The sequence below is a fragment of the Typopeltis vanoorti genome, chromosome 5 (assembly GCF_054136105.1).
Source record: "Typopeltis vanoorti isolate ZY-2024b chromosome 5, IOZ_Tvanoo_1.0, whole genome shotgun sequence".
NCBI classification, from domain to species: Eukaryota; Metazoa; Arthropoda; class Arachnida; order Uropygi; family Thelyphonidae; genus Typopeltis; species Typopeltis vanoorti.
In genome coordinates, this window is record NC_143553.1 from 8,398,181 (window position 1) to 8,419,672 (window position 21,492).

Genomic DNA, 21,492 nt, shown 5'->3' on the forward strand with positions numbered 1-21,492 from the left:
CTTAAGCAGATATGCATTTACTGCCTCTCTCTCTCACCTGCCATGTTACTAACTGCTGGGATGTGAATATGTCACAAGCACTGAATACCACAAAACCTTGTAGCATGCTGTATAAAATACAGTTCTTAAATGGTGGAGGACTCAGCAGTAACATAATCGCACGCTGAATTGCTACTGCCACCACTATTCAAATACTTCTCAAAGAATACTAGCAAACTATACTAAAATATTACATTAAAGTACAACTTCAACAAGCTCAAACTATCCATATACTATGCATTTTAGCTAGCTTAAAATCCCTGTAAATTTAAAGCAAAAAAAGTTTTTTTTGTGACCACCTGGTAAGATATCTGACTATAACTTCACCTTTGGTGCATGAGCAGATCTAATGGGTATATCTGCAAATGCAAACCTGGGTAGATCTCTAACCATGAGGTCTACAAAAACATGCATTGCTGAATGTCAGATGTGTTTGACTAAAATGAAATCTGATAAACCCATTCAAGATCGGTGATATTCTCTGTGTGTTCTTGGTGATGTATTATATCACCACACCTGTAGCATAGGTCTGGTGATATAATACATCATCATGAGTGAAATAGCTTGCTTACATGGAGTCATAAGGACAAAGTGTGAGCTAGAGGATTTTAAAAAACATCTAGTATATGGTATGGAAGAGAAGAGACAAAAAAAGGCATTAGTGAAACTTGGCTGTCAGCAGAAGATGTGGTCACTGGAATTGAATGTGATGGGTACAGTATTTTCAGGGAGGATAGAGAAGATAGAACAGGAGGAGGAGTACTGTTGATGATAGCTGATGTGTTGCAGCCAAAGAAAGTAGTATATCATGATGATAGACATGTGAATGAGAGTTCATTTGAGGCAGTCTGGTGCGAAATAGTGACCAACGCAACCAAATATACAGTTGGATGCTGCTATAGGCCAGGGAATACAGGGGGAGATATTGAATTCATGCATCAGCAACTTAGTGCAATGAGTGAAGGCTTAGTGATTATTATGGGGGCTTTTAATTATGGTGATATCAATTGGAAGGAGGAAATATCACGTAGCAAAAAGGAAATGGAGTTCATACATCTGCTACGAGATAATTACTTGAAACAGCACGTAACTGAAGGGACACGTGGTGTGAGAGTGTTGGACCTGGTTATTGGTTCAGAGGTTATATGCATAAGTAAGGTGACCTCGTTACCTCCAGTTGGTGAAAGCGATCATGTGGTATTGACTTGGGAGGTTGCAAAATCTGTGGATTTTTCTATTAAGAAGGGGTATGTACGAAACTACAGGTTAGGCAATTATAACAAGCTTCGGAGTGAGCTTGCAGCCATCCCATGGCAGAACATATTGCAAGGGAAAGATGTTAGCAGTGCTTGGGATAAAATCAGTGGGTATCTGAGGAAAGCAATATCAGATTGTGTTCCCATGGTCAGGAGGTCAAACAAGGCAGGCATTAGATGGATGAGCAGTAGTATCAAGCTTGAACTACAAAAAAAGAAAATGTTATGGAGAATTTACAAGGAGAAGGGCGATCAGGACACCCATGAGCAGTACAAGGCTCAAGCTAGGAAGGTTACCAGCATAGTAAGAAAAGCTAAATCAGATTATGAGAAGACCTTAGCCAAAGAGATCAAGGGTAATCCCAAAGAGTTCTTCCGCTATGTGGCAAGTAAGAGGAAGAATGACTTCGGAAGGATAACCTTAGTGGGTGCTGATGGTATTGAGGTGACAAAATCAGATGTAATAGTCGAGTTACTGAGTGATCACTTCTCAAAAGTCTATCACCCAAGTGAGGATATCTCTATACCTATAGCAATACCTAATGTGAGAATTGAAGCTAAAGAATCAGAGGTATTAAATATATTGCGAAACTTAAATGCAAACACTGCGGTAGGCTTAGATGGAATATCAGCTCGGGTGTTGCGTGAATGTGCAAATGAATTGTCAACCCCTCTTACCTGGATATTTAATTTAAGTTTGAACTCTGGTATGGTCCCTAGGGAGTGGAAATTAGGCAAAGTGGTTCCTTTGCATAAGGGTGGCTCTAAACTGCAGTATTGAATTACAGACCAATCACCATCTCAGGAGTAGTGGTAAAAGTATTGGAAAAGTTGGTTAAAGACAAAATTCAAGAATGGGTGGATCAGGATATGATACTCTATAGAGGCCAACATGGTTTTGTTAAAGGTAGATCCTGCCTTAGCAATCTATTAACTATCCATAATAGAATAACATCAGAGTTGGACAAAGGAACTGGCTACACAGTGGTACTTCTGGATTTTGCTAAGGCTTTTGACAGGATACCCCATAGAACACTGTTACGCAAATTGGAGCAGATGGGAATGGATATTAAATTGGTGATATGGATAGGAGAATGGCTCAGGGAGAGATACCATAAGGTGGTGTATGGAGGAGCCGAGTCCAGAATGAGGCAGGTGACCAGTGGTGTGCCTCAGGGCTCTGTACTTGGGCCAATGTTGTTTAATTTGTATATAAATGATATAGGAAACGGCTTAAAGGGAGATATTCAGTTGTTTGCTGATGATGCAAAGTTGTGTAGTGCAATAAAAAATCAAGCTGATGTTGAAAGTTTGCAGGAGGATTTAAATAAGCTGGTAAAATGGGCAAAAGAAAATGGATGTCAGTTCAATGTGGAAAAGTGTAAAGTCTTGCATTTTGGGATTAAAAGATTACCAGCTGTGTACTACATAGATGGAAAGGTACTCCAAGAGATTGATGAGGCTAGGGACTTAGGGGTATTGGTAGATAAGGAGATGAAGTTCAGAGGACACATTGCTAAGGTGTCCAAGATTGCACATAGGATTACTTGGTTGTTGAGGAACACACTGACATCCAGAGATAAAGAGGTTATTATTCCCCTTTATAAAGCATTGATACTTCCACATTTGGATTACTGTGCTCAGGTCTGGTCACCTGGATTCCTTGGAGATGAGGAGGCTGTGGAGAGGGTTCAGAGAAGAGTGACCAAGTTGGTGAGTGATATAAAAAATGCTCCCTACATTGATAGATTGAGAGCTTGTGGATTGCAGAGATTGGCTGATAGGCGAAGAAGAGGGGATATGATAGAAACATTCAAATTACTAAAAGGTTTTTATAGGATTGATGCAGGGGAAATGTTTCAGCTGTGTGATAGTGATGGAAGAACAAGAGATCATCTCTGGAAATTAAAGAAGAGAGTGGTTAACAAAGGTGTCAGAACAAGGTTTTTTGCCTGGAGGGTGGTGAATGAGTGGAATTCATTGCCTGACTTTGTTGTGAGCTCTTCATCTGTAAATGAATTCAAGAAGAGATATGACAGATATTGTTTTGCTAGTTTGGGTCTCCCGCGATGAGTCTACTGACTCCATGGAGATACCTGTAATAATAATAATAATAATAATAATAATAATAATAATAAAAAAAGATGAGAGGGAAATGTAAGAAACATACTAATTAATGAAAGATTTAACATTGTTCTGACTCCTAAGCTATAACTTTTAAGAGGTCCCTCTACTGGATAAATATCAGGTTATCTATAATACTGAAGTGGAGGCCCTTGTAATGTGTGAGACCTGAAACTATAGCAGTGAGAGTGATCAGTGAGTGACTAAATCATGTTTGGTGCAAAAATTAAAGATAATAGTGATGCTACTAAATATCAAAAGAGTAAAAGAGTTAATTTGGACAGGACAAATTATGTAAAAGTATGGAATGTGAAACAATATGAAAGAATTACAAAAAAAAAAAAAAAAAGAGTAGGAAAGTAAACTCTGTCTCTTGTCAAGGTATGACAGCAGTGAATTGACAAGGAATTATACATACATTGTGTATAATTATAAGGAATTGACAAGTGAATTATACATACATTGTGTAGGAGAATAGTGTCAAGTTTTTAAATGTCTGAAAAGAACGAACTGGATAGATAAAGGACTTATTTTCCTCATGGACTGCACTAGAATAGATTTTGAGTTTGAAATCTAAAGAAAGTTTTTATTCAATAAAAGAACGGACATGCAAAATCAGGGAAGATGCATGTGAGCATGCTCCTTTGAAGTTGAGTGAGTGTGAAATTGAGAAAGATCATAAAATACCAAATGCAGTTTTTCAGTCAAATCTGAATATCACTCAATGAAACTTTATCTCTGAGTAAAAGAGAATATTTCAATGATGTATACTAATCACTTGAAGGTCAAAGCTAGATGAAGAAGAGACCGTCATGTAGCATTTGAAGAAATGTAGAGAATTGACCAAGGCTACTAGCCTAATGTTCAGTCCTCATTTTCTCACGATGCACCCAATTATACTGAATGAACAAGAAGGGGTTGGCAGTTTGAGATTTGGTCAATCAAACTCTATCCTGCTTTGGATTAAATCAAAAGACAATGATGCAATAAGGTGAATGTCATATTGGCTGGGCAATGCTCAGTTAAACAACTACCTCCTCCAACCAGGATGAACAGTGAAAGTCAACTGGAACAAAATGGAAAAGAAGTAAAACTGACACAAGAATTATAGAAGTAACACATTGTCTTAACAGGTATTGCCAAATCATAGGTAACAGAAACATGTGAAATTCTTCTAAATAATAAGTAACTAGAGTATTCAACACTAAACATAAAGAAAATCTTCTTGAATAGTAAGCAATTTCAATAGAAGCATATCAGCAAACATCAAATTAGGAAATTGGACAATTAGACTACCTGTGCCTATGGGCCCACAGAAGCTTCAACTAAGGAAGAAGTTAAGGAATATTGCAAGTTATTAAACAAGGCAATTTAAATCTCTAAGAAGGACCAAAAGCTGGTCCTTCTTAGAGATTTAAACAGCACAGTAGGACATGAAAACCAGGCATATAAAAATGTTTTGGGAAAATTTGGGGAAAAGAGCAATGATAATAATAAGGGTCTTACCTGCTAGGTATGTATTCAAGACATGAACCAGTAATTAGCAACATTCTATTAGAACATAAAGTGCACAAATTCAGATAAAAAGTCACAAGAAATAAGAAAAATCTTATTGATTATGTTATTGTTGATAGCAAATATCTTTATGCTGGTTGAAAACACAAGAATATACATGGCTTTGAAATAAGAAGTGATTACCATTTAGTTTAGAGCAAGATGAAATTTTTGCACATATTCTATAAAAAAGGCATAATGCAGAAACATAATATCTAGAGAATGGAGTTCTGGTTTTGATCAGTACAGACGTGTTTCTCAGCACTCTTTTTAATGCAGCAGTGATAAAAATTTTTGAGATATAATACTGATGATCAGTTCACAGTTCCTTTCTACATTAAAATAGTGATTATTTGATGTTTCTCCTGTAGCATCAACAGCGTGCTCGATCAGCAGAGCAGGTAAGACTTTTATTTTCATCTCCAAAACATTTTTCAGGCCCTCTCCTGTTCCCTGCCCTGTGCATCACTTGGTGGTTGAAGGGACAAGGCAGGTCCTGCCCCCACTTCAAGTCTAGATTTAATTATGGATTCACCATATGAGGATCTCCCTTTCAAGGAACTTGTAGCTATTTTTTGGCACATCGGTAACATTTTACACATGAAATGGCCAGGAAAGGTTGAAGTCCATCAGATTATGGAGGTCGAGACAGAAGACCCTCAAACCTCCGAACTTTCTCCCAACCTTACACATGACAGCGTCATTTCCCCTGCTACAACAACTGACGTAGATTCTAATGATTACCAGGAGGTCAGCAGAAAGAAGAGAAAGAAAGAGTCTCTTGCTGCAGAACCTGAATTAGCACCTCAAATGGACACATCAGCATTATCTGGTGCAAGAACAGAGACAGATATATTGACACAGCCCAAAGAGAGGATTCCACCAGTAATCTTGAGATCAAAAGAAAAATGGTCGTTACTTGCAGAGACGATGAAGAACAATAACAACAAGTTCTCATCAGCTAAAAACAGACGATGCAGTCTGCATACAGCCCAAAGGAGCAACGGACTACTGCCAGCTCACCAGACTTATGGATGAACAGAAAGTTCCATATCACACGTACCAACTGAAAAGTGAAAAAAAATCTTAAGGTAGTCATCAGAGGTTTAGTAGAAAACATAACATCTGAAGAGATAGCTGCTGACCTCAGATCACAAGGCTTGGAGCCGATCAATATTTCTCGCATGTATCAAGCAGACAAGCGCCCCATGCAGAGATCAGTAAAGATCAGAGAGAAATTTATGATCTTAGAATAGTCTGCAACTTGGTCATCAAGACCGAACCACTCAGAAGAAAGGCATCAGCTGGTCAATGCCATCGCTGCCAAAAATATGGGCATGCGCAAATGTTATGTAGAGCAGATTACAAGTGTGTAAAGTGCGGTGGCAACCATCCCTCGCACACTTGCGTCAAGCCACACCTGCTAAATGTGCGAACTGCAGTGGCCCACATCCTGCCAATTACAAGGGTTGTTCTCTCCACCCATCCAACCTCCAAAAATCTAGACAGGAGTTAGTCTCGCCCATTCAGAAAAATATCATGAGATCTGCCTGAAATCAAAGCATGGGTAGTTACACCAAATAAATCTTATGCTTCTGTGGTTTCCTCGCATAACACCGAGGTACTCCCTGCAACTAACAGTCAAAACTCCTCAGCAATTCTCGCTGCCTCATTAGGGGTGATGCTAACAGCCTTTAGCAAAACAAATCCAAGCCAGGCTGACACCAACAAATTCCTTAGAAATACTCAAGTCATCTTCTCCATGATTAATGACTAATCCAGCTTCAACATCAAATTCTATGCAGATAGTATTCTGGAATGCAAATGGTCTCAACAACAAAATTTTGGAATTACAGGAACGAACTTGCAGATCATTTACAAATTGATATTCTCCTCATTAACGAGACTCGCTTAAGTCCCTGCGATAATCCCAAACTCAGAAACTACTCATTACTTAGAAATGACAGACTCAATAGCAGAGGTGGAGGCACTGCCATCTTTGTCAGAAGAAACATCCACTATAATGAGATTAAGAAGACTAATACATCTAACCTTGAGGAGATAGGCATAGAAATACATACCAACAATGCAGGCAGCTTAAAGATTTATTCTGTATACAACTCCCCCCTGGCAAACCTCTCCTACCCTCTGATCTCTCTCATCTACTAGATACAAATGAAGCAATAATTGTGGCAGGAGATCTCAATTCCAAGCATCCTTTATGGAACAGCAAGAGTTTTAACAATAACGGAATGATACTCTACAATTTTGCCTTGAAGAGAAACATTGTTATTGCAGTAATCGTAATGTGTTGGCCCAATCGAGCCAACACATTACGGAGCAACCGGCAGACCTGATGTTTTGGATATTGCTATATTTAACAACATTTCTCATCAATTCCAACTTCAAGTGGTTGATGAGCTCAGCTCAGATCACAATCCAGTACTTTTAAGTTTAGGAGAGGATCCTGAGCTCATTCCCAGCCAATCACACACTAACTTTGCAAAATTCAAGGCTAAAATGAACACTATCATAGACTCAGTACCTACTATCTCCTCCCGTGAAGAAATTGATGCGGCAGTCAGCAATCTTGAATGTAAAATCCATTCTGGCTTATCCGCAGCTTGTTCTATTTCCGCCCCAACTCAAGTAAACTTACTTCCTGAAGAAATCCTTGCTCTAATCAGAAACAAAAATAGACTCAGCCGCCGCTATCACAACACGCTATCTCCGCAAGACCGTCGAGAACTAAATAGAGCGTCCAACCTAGTCCGTTATGCATTAAAAGATCACAGGAACCAGCAATGGGAGAGAAAACTCTGTTCTCTCAAAACTGAAGATAATTCTCTGTGGAAATCGACTAAAGCTCTCCGTGTGGATCGCTCTAACATCCAGCCCATTTATGGAGAAAGAGGCCTTGTTTACAGAGACGATGAAAAAGCCGAAGCTCTCACTGATGCTCTTCAACTTCAGTGCCATCCTAATTATGCGCATGCAGATTTGGTCTTCATAGAGAAAATACATCGTCGAGTTCACGCCGCGCTTCGACAGCCTTGTAGCCATAAAAATATCTGTTTCACCTCGCCTGAAGAGGTCTATTCAATCATTAGGGAGCTTACCAACAAAAAAAGCCCTGGTCCAGATGAAATTACCAACAAAACAATTAAGGCCCTCCTCACAAAGCTGTCATACATTTAGTAGCCATTATTTATGCAATGCTAAGATTAAATTATTTTCCCTCACGATGGAAACAAGCTAATATATTCCTTATTCTCAAGCCTGGTAAGGCACCTCAAATGCCACAGAGCTATAGACCTATCAGTCTTTTATCATGCCTGGGAAAAATCGCAGAAAGAGTCATTCTCAGCCGACTTAATGAGGAGGTGAATAAAAACAACATAATTCCGAAAGAACAATTCGGTTTCCGTACCGGACATAGCACTACACAGCAAATTCACAGACTGACAGAATTCATCACTGCAGGCTTTAACTGGAAACAACACACAGGAGCTATCTTTTTAGATGTTGCAAAAGCTTTCAATAAGGTGTGGCACAAAGGTCTCATCTATAAATTAATTTCAGCCAACATCCCTCTTTACCTTACTAAAATTATTGACTCCTTTCTAAAGGACCGTAAAATCCAGGTCAAGTTCTGCAGAATTCAATCCTCACTGAAAAAAATCACTGCTGGTGTCCCTCAAGGCTCGCTGCTCTCACCGCTGCTTTTTAACATCTTTGTTTCTGATATTCCTAGCACATCACTAACCACTATAGCTAGTTATGTGGATGATATGGCAATTCTTAGCAGATCTCTCAGGCTGAATATAGCTACGCAGCGCTTACAAACTGCAGCAACAAATGTAGAAAACTGGTTCAGGAAATGGAGAATATCTGTAAATGCCGATAAAAGCACGCCATTCTCTTCACAAGAAGACAAGCATCTCACTTCGGAGAAGTTAAACTTTTTAACACAGCCATCCCATGGAGATCTAGCACCCAATATCTATGCATTCAACTTGATAACCATTTAAACTTTAACTCCCACATAGTTTATGCATGCAAAAAAGCAAACTCTGCAATTGTGCAACTCTATTCTCTCCTCAATCGAAGAAGTCAAGTCAGCACTGAAAACAAACTACGGATCTACAAAACAATTATCAGACCCTTGTTAACTTATGGATCGCTGGCCTGGGGTCACGCTTCCCCCACCAACATCAAAAAGCTACAAGTTATTCAAAACAAGTGCCTCCGTATGATTTTCAACGCTCCGTGGTTTGTCAGAAATGATATCCTATATTGCGATGCCGATATTACAGATATTCCCACGTTTCTCCATAATATTGCCACTGCTTATTTTGCCAAAGCAGCTGTTCATCCCAATCAACTCATTCAAGAGTCATCTAACTATGATGAACATGACAGGTGGAAACATAAGCCCAAAAGCAGCTCTGCTCATCGGTTCAGGTGCCTCCGTACAGCCCTAAATAGGGTGAGCCAGGTGCTCGCTAACCTTTAATATAAGTCTATTTCATAGCGATGAAGGGATTGGAATCCATGGGATTGATATCCATCAAGCCTCGTGGTTTGTCAGAAATGATCATCTACTAAGCAGACTGCTATCTTCTGTATAGTATCAAGCCTTCTTGAGGTTGGAGAAATGTGGAATTTATTTAGTGTTAAGAGTCATAAGACAAAAATGTGCAGAATTGGAATGGAAAGAGATCATTCTTTTTTTTTTTCTTTTTAGGCTGGAGACATGGATGTGATATAATATATATGTTTCAGGAAAGGCTAGAAGTTAGTCCAAGAAGAGAAATCTGATCAAGATTGTAGATTGAATATTATCAAAAGTATGGGAAGTGAATTGAGATATTTTTCACACAAAGTTCAATAGGTTATCCTCACTCCAGTGAAGTCTCAATGCATAAGAATGAAGAAGAGGAATGAAATGCATTGGTAACAAAATTATTATCATTATTATACAGGTATGTCCATGGAGTCAGAAGACTTATTGTGGAAGATCCATTATTCACACACTAGCCATTAATCACAAAATACCTATCATACCTCTCCTTACACTCATTCACTAATGAAGCACTCATGACCACCGCTGACAACCCATTCCACCCATTCACCACCCTCCAAGCAAAAAATCTTGTCTTAACACCTTTGTTAACTACACTCTTACACAACTTCCACTCATGACCACATGTTCTCTCCCTTCTTGCTATGTAGTGAAAAAATGTCTTCAGCTTCACTCCTATAAAATCTCTTTTTAGATCCTTGGTTTCCAACCAGTAGTACACGTATCCCCCCGGGTGTATGTGCTGGGCCGTTCTGGGTTCACGAAAAATAATCAGTAATGGCGGAAAAACAAGTAAAGTAAACAAAATGCAAAACGTTAGTTATGGAACAATAAATGTCAGTATTTAAAAACATTTAAAAACAAGGGATACAATTTATAGAAATGGGTTTAAAAGGGATAGACAAGTGGGAAAAGGTTGGGAACCACTGATTTAGATCCTTCTATCATGTCCCCTCATTTTTGCCGATCAGCTACTTTTTGAAGCCTACAAACCATTCAATCTATTCTCATAGAGAACATTCCATATTCCTGTCACAATTTATGACACTCATCTAAAGATACTCTCCACAGTTTCTTTATCCCTGAGGAAATCTGGGATTGCAGATCTGTATGCAGTAATCCAGTGTGGCCTTATTAAAGCCCTATATAATAGAAAAATAACCTCTCTATCCGTGCTTGAGTGTTTTTTTCAACAAGCACGTGATCTGATGTGCTGTTTTAGTTACCTGTGCAATCTGCTCCATCTACTAAGCAGACTGCTATCTTCTGTATAGTATCAAGCCTTCTTGAGGTTGGAGAAACCCAGACATCAACTCCTGTCCACAATCACACCCAAGTACCTGGTCTCATCAGTTTCCTAAAGTTTAGTTCTGTCAATATAGTACACAGCTTTGGATCCAAATTGAATCCTCAGACCTTACACTCAGTACATTAAACTGGCAGCAATTTACTTCTGCCCATACTGCTACTCTGTTTAAGTCTTCCTACAGGATTTGAGCATCAGCTTCTTTTAGCATTGCTCTTCCCAGTTTAGCATCATCAGCAAACAATTGAATATTTCCTGTCAAATAACTTTCTATATCATTGATATACAAATTAAAAAACAGAAGAAACTAAGTACTGAACCCTCTGGTACACCACTGGTCACTTGCATTCTCCTGGACTCATCTCCTCCATAAACCACTCTCTGATATTTGTCTATCAGTCATTATCTAATCCAAATCACCAGATTCATATCCATCGCAGTTTGCTTCAATTTAGGCAATAACGTTCTATGTGGAACCTTGTTAACTGCTTTTGCAAAGTCTAGCAATATCACTGCATAGCCATTTCCCTTTCCAACTCCATTGTCACTTAATTATAAAAAGTAAGTAAATTACTATGGCACGAGCTACCCTTCAGAAAACTATGTTGTCCCTTATAGAGTATCATATTCCTATCCACTCAGTCCTGAATTCTGTCTTTCACCAATTTCTCCAATGCCTTAACCACCACTCCCGATTGGCCTATAATTTGCTACTTCTATCTTGGAGCCTCCTTGATGCAATGGGACTATTTTGCCCTCTTTCTGCTCCATTGGTGCCTTCCTTCAAGAGAATTATCAGAAGAGCTGATAATTCTCTTGAACATTCTCATAATACACAGGCCAATATGCCATCTAATCCCATGGCTGTGTTTGTATGAGGTTCTGCAATATTTTAAGCACTTCCATTTCTTCTCCTATCAGGGGTGTATACCACCTAGATGGTACAGTACCCCTGTAAAATTCTCACTCAGTAATTCAACTATTTGGTTTGGTTCTGTTACTTTCCCCACCATCAGCACTTCTTAAAGTTATCCTTCCATACCATTCCTCTCTTTTACTTGCCACACAGGATTTTTTAGGAACTCTTTAGGATTTTTTTTGGCTTCATCAGCTGGCTTTCTCTGATAATTAGTGCTGGCCTTCCTTACCAGACTAGACACCCTTTCTGCCTGCACTTTATACTGCTCATGGGCATACTCATCACCATTTTTCTTTATAATCCTTCCACAACCTTTTCAACACCTGCTTAATGAAGCTATTCATCCATATAATTCCTACCTGATTTATCCTTCTGACTCTAGGTATACATTCTGATACTGCTTTCTTCAAACACCCTTGACCTCCCATGCTCCAATAACATCTCTTCCTTCCAAATTCTTATGTCATTGCTTGACTGAAAGCTGACTCCTCTGCTTGTCATAATCACCTGCTTTGTGATTCCACATTATTATTATTATTTCTTGATACCTCCAAGGAGTCCAAAGACTCATCGAGGGAGGGCACCTACTCTACAACTCTGTCTCCACCACTCAATCCACCACTCACAACGAACCACAACTACATCAACACCATCTACTGGCTGCCACCACTACTAGTATTTTCATAGACAATCACAAACATCCATGCCCATGGCAGGATTCAAACCCACAGCCTTTTGGCTGGAGAGCAGATACACTAACCACCAGGTGGGCAATATCTCCCTTCTTAACAGAAAATTCTGCATGTCTGACAATCTCCCAGATTAATAGTACATGATCACTTTCTCCAAGCAGAGGCAGCATACAAGATTGGTTAGTGTTATGTTTTCTGATGCAATGATCAGATCCAGCACTCTTGAACCTCATGTCCCCTCCATTACATATCGCTTCAAGTAATTATCTCTCAGCAACTGTATAAATTCCATTTCTTTCCCTTACTGGGACCTCTCCTCCTTCCAAGTCTATATCCCTATAGTTGAAATCCACCATAACAATTACTCGACCTGTACTCATCATGATAATTTGCAAGTGCATGTCATCTACATTCTCCCTCCTACCCAGTAGTGAGCTATAAGGAGCTCGCATGAGCCCTTTGTTAAATTTTTATCAAATTTGAGAGCCTCTTGTTTACTTTTTTATTTTTTGAAAAAAAAAAACCATAATTTTTTTAAATATATTAAGCGACAAACTCGTATGGTAGCCTAACAAAAATTAGTCTATTCGGCAGTGTATAGATTATTTGGAATTATTGTTTCAACTCCTCTATAATGAATGCCCCCAAGTTTGAAAATAAAATAAGCGCATGCGCTCTCTTTACCCTTCTCCCTTCTGGTAGCTAATCGTATGGTAAAACCGTTGATTATCACTTGAAGTATAAAAACAAAAGAGAAATACAGTATAACGTATTTCAATATTATTGTGTTTAGATAATATTTATTTATAGATTGTTTGTCATAAAAACTTCTATCGCAAACAAAACAATTTATTTTGTTTATAAAAAATCTGAACTATTGCATATGTGCAATTATAAAAGATTTTATTCTTATTATATTTTGATAGTTAAAAAATGTTTTTCTTATGTAAGATAAATTAACACAGATGATTGTGTGCAAATATGTTTAGATCATGAAATATTTGGTTAAAAATTATAGCCTTTACAGGTTGATTGTCCCCTCATGCTTTTTGATTGGCATTTGTACACAAGCTGTATTAATAAAAGTTTTTGTGTGAAATATGGCTTTTTTTTGCTCGACGATGCGCGCCCTTCGTTAAAATTTTGATAACTCACCACTGCTTATATCCCTCTGAATTATAGCAGCAATCAATTACATATTTAGTCCTGTGGACCACTATCTCACACCAGATAGCCTCAAATGAACTGCCCTCTGAATCCTCATTGCCCTGATGTACCTCTAGTCTTTTGGGCTTTAATTTGTCTGCTACCATTAGCAAAAGCCCTCTCCATGTCCTGCTCCTTCTGTCCTCTCTGAAGACACTATATCCCTTGCATTCTATTCCTATGACATCCTTGGTCAACCACGTCTCACTGATGTCTATAACTTTTGGTCACGTTGTGCCAACCAATGCCAAAAACTTCTCAAATTAAGGATGATATATCTATGATCACAGAAAGAAGGTCACATGTACTAACATATAAGAGGAAAATATGTAGGACAAAAGCACAAAGCCATGGAATACTCAAGTGCTGACAGAAAAATTGAAGTCCACCATGACATACTGACAACAGAAAAAAAAACTGGCAACCCAATCACCAAGTACAGAAAGTAGACCATAACATGTTAGCATGGTAACAAGATTTCTATGCCAGACCTAATTGAATGGCCTGGAAATATCAAGAGTAACCATACCAGTTTTTCCACATCTTTCTTTGGCTTGTCAATAGTTGGATAAGATTGACCAGAAAAAACAATAGGTTACACAGAAAGAGAAAGTAAAAAGGATTGGATCTCGAATGAAGTAAAAAGGTTAAGCGATCAAAGGAAAAGCATGAAGCTAAAACAGAATTATAACAGAAATGAATATAATAGAGAAATTAGAAAACTAGTTAAAAGAGACAAGAATAACTGGTTAGAAGGAAAATGCAAAATGGCAGAGAAGCTCTCAAAAGAAAATAACCTTCATGGATTATATAAACAAATAGACCAAATTAGTAAGAGACGGACAACAAAAATTATAATAATCAAAAACAAAGAGGAACAACTAATTGAAAGTAAAACAAAAAGAATGGCCAAATGGGAAGAATACTTCAAAGATTTATATAATAAAAACAGCTCCCAGAATATTACGATTCTAGCCCTGAAATGGAAGAGGAAACAAATATCTTTATCAAAGAAATAATAGCACACAGCATAGAAAAAATCAAAACTAGGAAAGCACCTGGCATTGATCAAATACATGCAGAATTCTTAAAAGCAGGAAAGGAACAACTTTTGGAACCATTAAAAGCATTATTTGAAAGGATCTACAAACACGAAGCAGTGCCTACTGATTGAACCAAATCAGTCACAACTCCTGTATACAAAAAAGGAGATAAAACAGAATGCAATAATTACAAAGGCATTAGCCTCCTCAGTATTCCAAGTAAGGTTTTTACAAACGTAATCCAAAAACATATTAAGCCATATATAGAACTGGCACTAGGAGAAGAACAAGCCAGTTTCAGACCAGGGCGAATCACAATTGATCAACTATTCACCTTAAGACAGCTAATAGAAAAGACACTAGAGTACAACCAAAGTTGCTAGATAAATTTCATAGATTTTCGTCAGGCATTTGATTCAATCCGTAGAAGAGAACTATGGAAAACCATGGAAGAATTTGGAATTCCCAACAAAACCATAAGAATAATAAAGAATCTGTATGAGAAATCTGAAAGTGCAGTGCAAATGGAGGACACCTTAACCAACTGGTTCTACACAGAGAGCGGAGTAAGACAGGGATGCAATCTATCACCAGACCTGTTCAATCTTACACTGGAAGAAGCAACCAATAAGGCCTTAAACAATGAAGACTCCGGAATCAAAATATATGGGGAAAATGTGACAAATTTAAAATTTGCAGACGACATTGCATTACTTGCAAGCACAGAAGAAAATCTACAGCGAATTTCTGATAAAATAAAGGAGGAGTGTATAAAATCTGGATTAAACATAAATATAGACAAAACAAAAATTATGCAAATAGGAAAAAGAAGCAACAATCTGAAAATTGAAATTGATAGAGAATCTAGAACAGGTAGAAAACTTCACCTGCCTTGGAGGAGTTATTGAGTACAATGGTGAAATTATAAAAGATATAAACAGACGAAGCAGTCAAGCATACCAAACTTTTGGACGACTTAATAAAATATGGAAGTCAAGAGACATCAAATAAGTAACAAAAGTAAGAATCTATGAAACAATGGTCCTCCCAATACTCCTCTATGGAAGTGAATGCTGGAATCTCAAAAAGGCTGAAGAGAAAAAATTATTAGTTACTGAAAAATGGGTTGGCTAAGAAGATTACTTGGAGTCTCTCTTCTGGATCGACTAATAAACGAAGGCATAAGGAAAACAAGAAATAACAATAGACAAAATCCAAGAAAGAAGACTGCGATGGTTTGGCCATGTGACCTAAATACAACGATGGAAGGTAAAAGATCCAAAGGACGGCTCAGAATTAGATGGACAAACAAAATAAAAGAGGACCTGTAAACCAAATCACAATAAGCGACACCAAAATGGGCAGAATTGTTCGGACTCTCCTGGGACAGACAGAAGTGGAAAGAGTTCATTCAGCCTCATCATCATCCACATAGATGATGGAAGAGAGAAGAATTACGAAGATACTTCCATGAACAGGACTTTTTCTTATTGCATATTCAACTAGTCTTAACTTAGCTGAAAATATGCATGTTAAATGCAAGGAGTATGGAAGAAATTCTCAATGAAGCTGCTTTTACTAACTGCATTCAATATGTTTGGCCTGAGAAATAGAGTGATTTCTACTGAAGTACAATATGAGTGAGTGGATCTGTGAAAAGTATTCGATGCACAGTTATATGCTGTATTGCATCCAGAGGTGAATATGCACTGCTTGGAAAGAAGTCAACAGACACCATAATGTGAGGAACAAACAGTCACGGCTCCCACCTTAATAAGATTTAGTACGTTCTTTTTCTGCAATGAATGCAAGCAATCCTATGGGACATAATTTCGACAAACTTGTGATAGCAATCAATGGGAATTTTGGACAATTCTTCCTGTAGGCATGTAATGAGATCCTAGACTGTTGTGGAATGAATGTCCCTTGACCTCACCCAATGCTGCAGTTCATTCCACAATGTTCAATAAGGTTGAGATGAGGGCGGCTCTGTGAAGGCCTGTCAAGAGTGGTGACGTTCATGTACAAACACCATGCAGTTGCATTAGCTTTATGACATGGTGCATTGTTTTGCTGAAAGAGACAATGGTCAGTTCCATAGGAACGGCACAAAATAGGAAGCATTGTATTGTCCAGAATGTTCAGATACATCTCGAAGTTCAATGTTTGTGGCACCACAAACAGAGATCCGAGGCCAAACCAAGAAAAACAGGACCATACCATCACACAGCCACTTCCAAATTTCATAGTTGGGATTAATATTCCAAATTAATATAGTTGAGATCCGAGGCCAAACTCTAATAAGCGACGTTCACCGAGCATCCGCCGCACCCTTTCATCTGCTTGGTAAAGGGCACAACATGATTCGTCGCTCATAACGCAGCTTTCCAAGATTATACGTCCCGCTGTATACGCTCTTCGCACCACTGAAGAAGACGACGCTGCATGTTGGTTCCGGTAATGTTGGGCTTGCATATTGCGGTCCTACCGTGGAAATCCCTGTTGTGAGCCTCGGTTCTGAATATTTTTATGTAGATTCGTGTTCCAATCGAAACTCGGCTGAAGAATAGTGGTTTTTATATACTATCCTGCCAACACCCCACGGTCATATTGGTTGAGTGTAGCACAAGTAGCACTTGCAATTGACTCCCTGCGCTTCCATCTCAGTATGGTACTATTGATTGTTGACACGGGATAGCCCAATTTGTCTTTCCAACAGATAGGCCTGCAAAACGGCATCCTATCACAACGTCTCTTTCAAACTCCGCGAGTTTCTTGATGAATTTCTCAAGAAATGAAAGAAAGTATATTAATGGTGCGTAATTATACTTTCTTTCATTTCTTGAAGATGAAAATGATATATGAAACAACTGGGAATCCTCTGCAGATGTGAAAAAGAACCTGCTATACCCATGGATATATCGAATAGTGATCATAATGCTGCATTTTTTGAAGTCAGATTATCGTAGTCATTCAAAGTTGGTTGCTAAAGGAAATTGCTGTCTTCTTCTTCTACGCGTTATTCCCGCTTCCTATGCAGGGTCCGCGTGTTACTTTAGATGCGACTTCTTGTTAGTACTACTCCCAACCGACCCATCGCCTGGTCTGCCACTGGGGTGGATATATTTTTGACTGTAGAGGCGTATGTTCACGGGGCCGATTTGCCTGTTTGCGGGATGAAAAACGCCAGATAAACTGGCGGAAAAAACCCTACTGACCGCGCCCAAGACCGGCTAACTTGGCTATGCCTGAGGAAGATCCTCAAATTCCTCACGTCTACAACGGGAATCGAACCTGGGACACTCCTTCCCCAGGCATATGGTTGCGAAGCGCAAAGCCACTAGGCTAACCGCGCAGTACTAAAGGAAATTGCTGTAATAGTGTTTATTTGTTGAAGCTCATTTTAGGTCCCATTAGCACAATAAAGCATTTTACGGAGTTCCGGACTAATCCTAGCCAAAGTCTGCACCTAATTTCGCAGTAAAGAGACAATATCAGTACACCTACAATCGTGCCCTGTTCCGGTTTCGAACATAGGATCTCACCATCTGATGTCTACTTCCTCTAACCATCACGCCAATGCAATGAGGCGGATTTTGAACTTTGTGAAATAATGCGAAAGAGTTTACTGAAACGGAAAGAGAAGAAAGTTAAACGATATAATGCCTGTATTAGACAAGAGTCACGTCTGGTTAGATTTTAATAAGCACATTTAGTAACGCAGCCATTTTATTTCAAGGAAAATGCAGAATTAATTCATAAGAGGTATCGAATATAAATAAAAGAAAAACTATAGAAATTTGAAACACTGAAACCGATTTGTATAAACGGAAATTGATAAAAAAATAAAACAAAATAAAATAAACTTGAATCGAAAAACATAACAACACGGAAACCAATATTTCTAAAATCCTTTAACCGAAACTTGAACTGTTATCTTTTTTTACTTCCTGTTCCTTACTCGTATGTGAAGTCAACAAACAGCCTTTGTATACAATTGGACTAGTCATGAAGATACATCATGAATAAACTTTTTTTAGGCTTAGAGAAAGGTGGATTGAAACAAAAATACGATTTCTTGCCAAGTATTATACGAGCATAATATATTATACTAGGGGGTTACATCCCCCTGACGCCTAAGGCGCCCCCCCCCGTATTCCGGAGTGGTAGGCCGGTTCGCCTTGAATTCTGATGACTCGACACTCAGGGTAGCCCCTGAGTTTCAAAAAACGTGACATAAAAAGGCTTATCATTTTATATGTGTAGGGTAGATATCATATTATGAACTGCAGCTGCACAAATGTATGCACCGGAGTCTAGCCGTGAAACCACCTTTACAGGAATAGATCTTGAAATTAAGTTTGTTTTCAATAATTTTTACTAATTTAGACTTGAAGTAGTGTCGGAGAAAGGAGCGTGATTGGTTGCCAGTAATTGGCATGCTATCATCTCGTACATTTTATGGTAATGGTAATGCATGAATGGTGAAGGAGAAAATTGCTTGATAACTATGAAAAATAATTACTTTTCTGAGGGGTTTTTATCAGCAAAATAAATAACAGCAGAATCATTAATGGCAGAATATGTTTATTGCTTTCTGTAACGTCCATCTTTCGCATCTTCACCAAAATGGATTTGGACGAACTTTGGTATAGCGGTTCATTACTAAAATATATCCCAGGATTTGAATTTTTATTCTGATTGGAGTACAGTATATTATATCATTTTTGATGTCATGCGCTTAATTTCTTTAGCAGTCAAGTAGTATTTTTTCCTTTACTGAATCACTACTTCATAAGCCGCAATCTATTTGTGAGATCCGTGATTACCGGACTGTCACGTCCTTATATCCAGGAAAAACTTGAAAATAAGGACCCAGTCAATGAATGCTTGAAAGTCTAATACGTCATATTATTATTATTATTATTAAGGGCAACTCTTAGGAGTCCTTAGACTCATCGAGGGAGGCCCTAAACATCATGTCTGGAACAACTATTCAGCATCCACACAGTATCTGTCATACTTCGCTTTAAACTCACTCGCAGTCATAGCACCCACAACAGACTCTGGCAACTTATTCCACTCATTCACCACTCTGCAAGCAAAAAACCTAGTTTTAACACCCTTGCTAACCATACTCTTGCCCAGTTTCCATGGATGGACCCTAGTTCTCTCACCACCACACCTGTTCTGAAAAATTTCCTCTGAATTAATCTTATAAAATTCTCCAGTAATTTGAATGTCTCAATCATATCACCCCTCTTCCACCTATCAACAAATTTCTGCAACCCACAGATCTTCAACCTGTTCTCATAAGGTTCATTCCATAGACCATCTATCATCTTGGTCACTCGCCTCTGGATCCTCTCTACCTCCTCCCCATCAAGAAGAAACCCTGGCGCCCAGATCTGGGCACAGTAGTCAAAATGGGATGTTATCAAGGCTCAATAAAGAGGAACAATAATGTGTTTGTCTCTGCTCATCAAAGTATTCTTCAGTAACCAAGTGATCTGATGAGCTGATTTAGCCACTTTTGCAATGTGTCCCCTAATCTTCAACTCCCTGTCCACCAACACTCCCAAATCCGTAGCCTTGTCAATCTCTTGGAGTACAGTTCCACCAATGTGGTATACTGCTGCTATTCTTTTCACCCCAAAATGCATAACCTTCAAACTACTAAAAATTTCGGCGAATGCAAGCATAAGCAACCCTATAGGCAACTGTAGTAAAAGTGGAGTAAGCTCCAGATCACTTTCCTTGGTATTTTCCATAATGTAAAGCACATCTCCTAGAGGAGATGTATGATAAATAAGCCTTTGGCTCTCTATTTCAGGAATACATGATGATTTATTTATTTTCAGTTAGAGTCTAGAAATTATTGAACAAAGAACAAAAAAAAAAACAACTAAACCATACTATACTGTTATCGGAGGTCGCGGTGTCTCTCAGATACAATTTACTGTCAAATATCACAAACCTTTACATAACATGTGTTAAACAAAACGGATGGCAAAAAACAGTGCGGAATATCAAATATTTAACTGTGCATTCAACATATGAATGCACAGTTTAATATTTATATTAAACGTTTTGCATGTATCTGTCAGATCAGCTGCGAGCTCTGCAGGATTAAAGACGCGTTAATCAAAACTCTTGCCGCGTATATCAAGGGATTTCCGCAATTAGTTTCGCAGCGTTAATCAAATCCCGCGTTAAGCAACCTGTATACTCTAGAAAATACGATCATAATTTTCGGAAATACCTATGGTTTTTTTTTTTTGTTTCCGAGCCCACACAGTATTCCTGTGACATTTTTACAGGGTAGTTCACCATTGCTTTCCCCCCCAATTTTTATCCGGGCTCGGGACCGGCATATGGCTGGGACGTATTCATGAATGTAATCCATGTGTGTTCACGGGGCCTCCCATGTTGTGGGGGACGAAAAACCCGAGTTTTCGGATGAAGAAAAAAAAAAAAAAAACCTACCTCCGTAGGAGACCGGCTTCACCTTTAATCGAAAGAGACTAGATAAAAGTACCTCCCGTGACGACGGGAATCGAACCCAGGTCTTTCCGACCAAAGGGCTTCGTCTATAATAACTGAGTTAAGGAGGCTCTTAAATACCTCTGAAAGAAATTTATTCTAAAGAAAATAAACAGATGGGAAGAATAAATACGGGAAAAGGTGTGTTCTGCACTAAATAAACTTGCGATAAACAGCAATGAAGTTTGGTGGATGATTTGTAAAATGAGAAAGGATTAAGCAGCA

At 38.5% G+C, this 21,492-nt stretch overlaps 1 protein-coding gene across 4 annotated transcripts in view; it reads right to left on the reverse strand.

Annotated features, from left to right (window-relative positions):
- LOC150106214 (neuroglian-like) overlaps positions 1-21,492 on the reverse strand; it is an 888,579-nt gene that overhangs the window by 668,262 nt on the left and 198,825 nt on the right. The window lies entirely within an intron of this gene.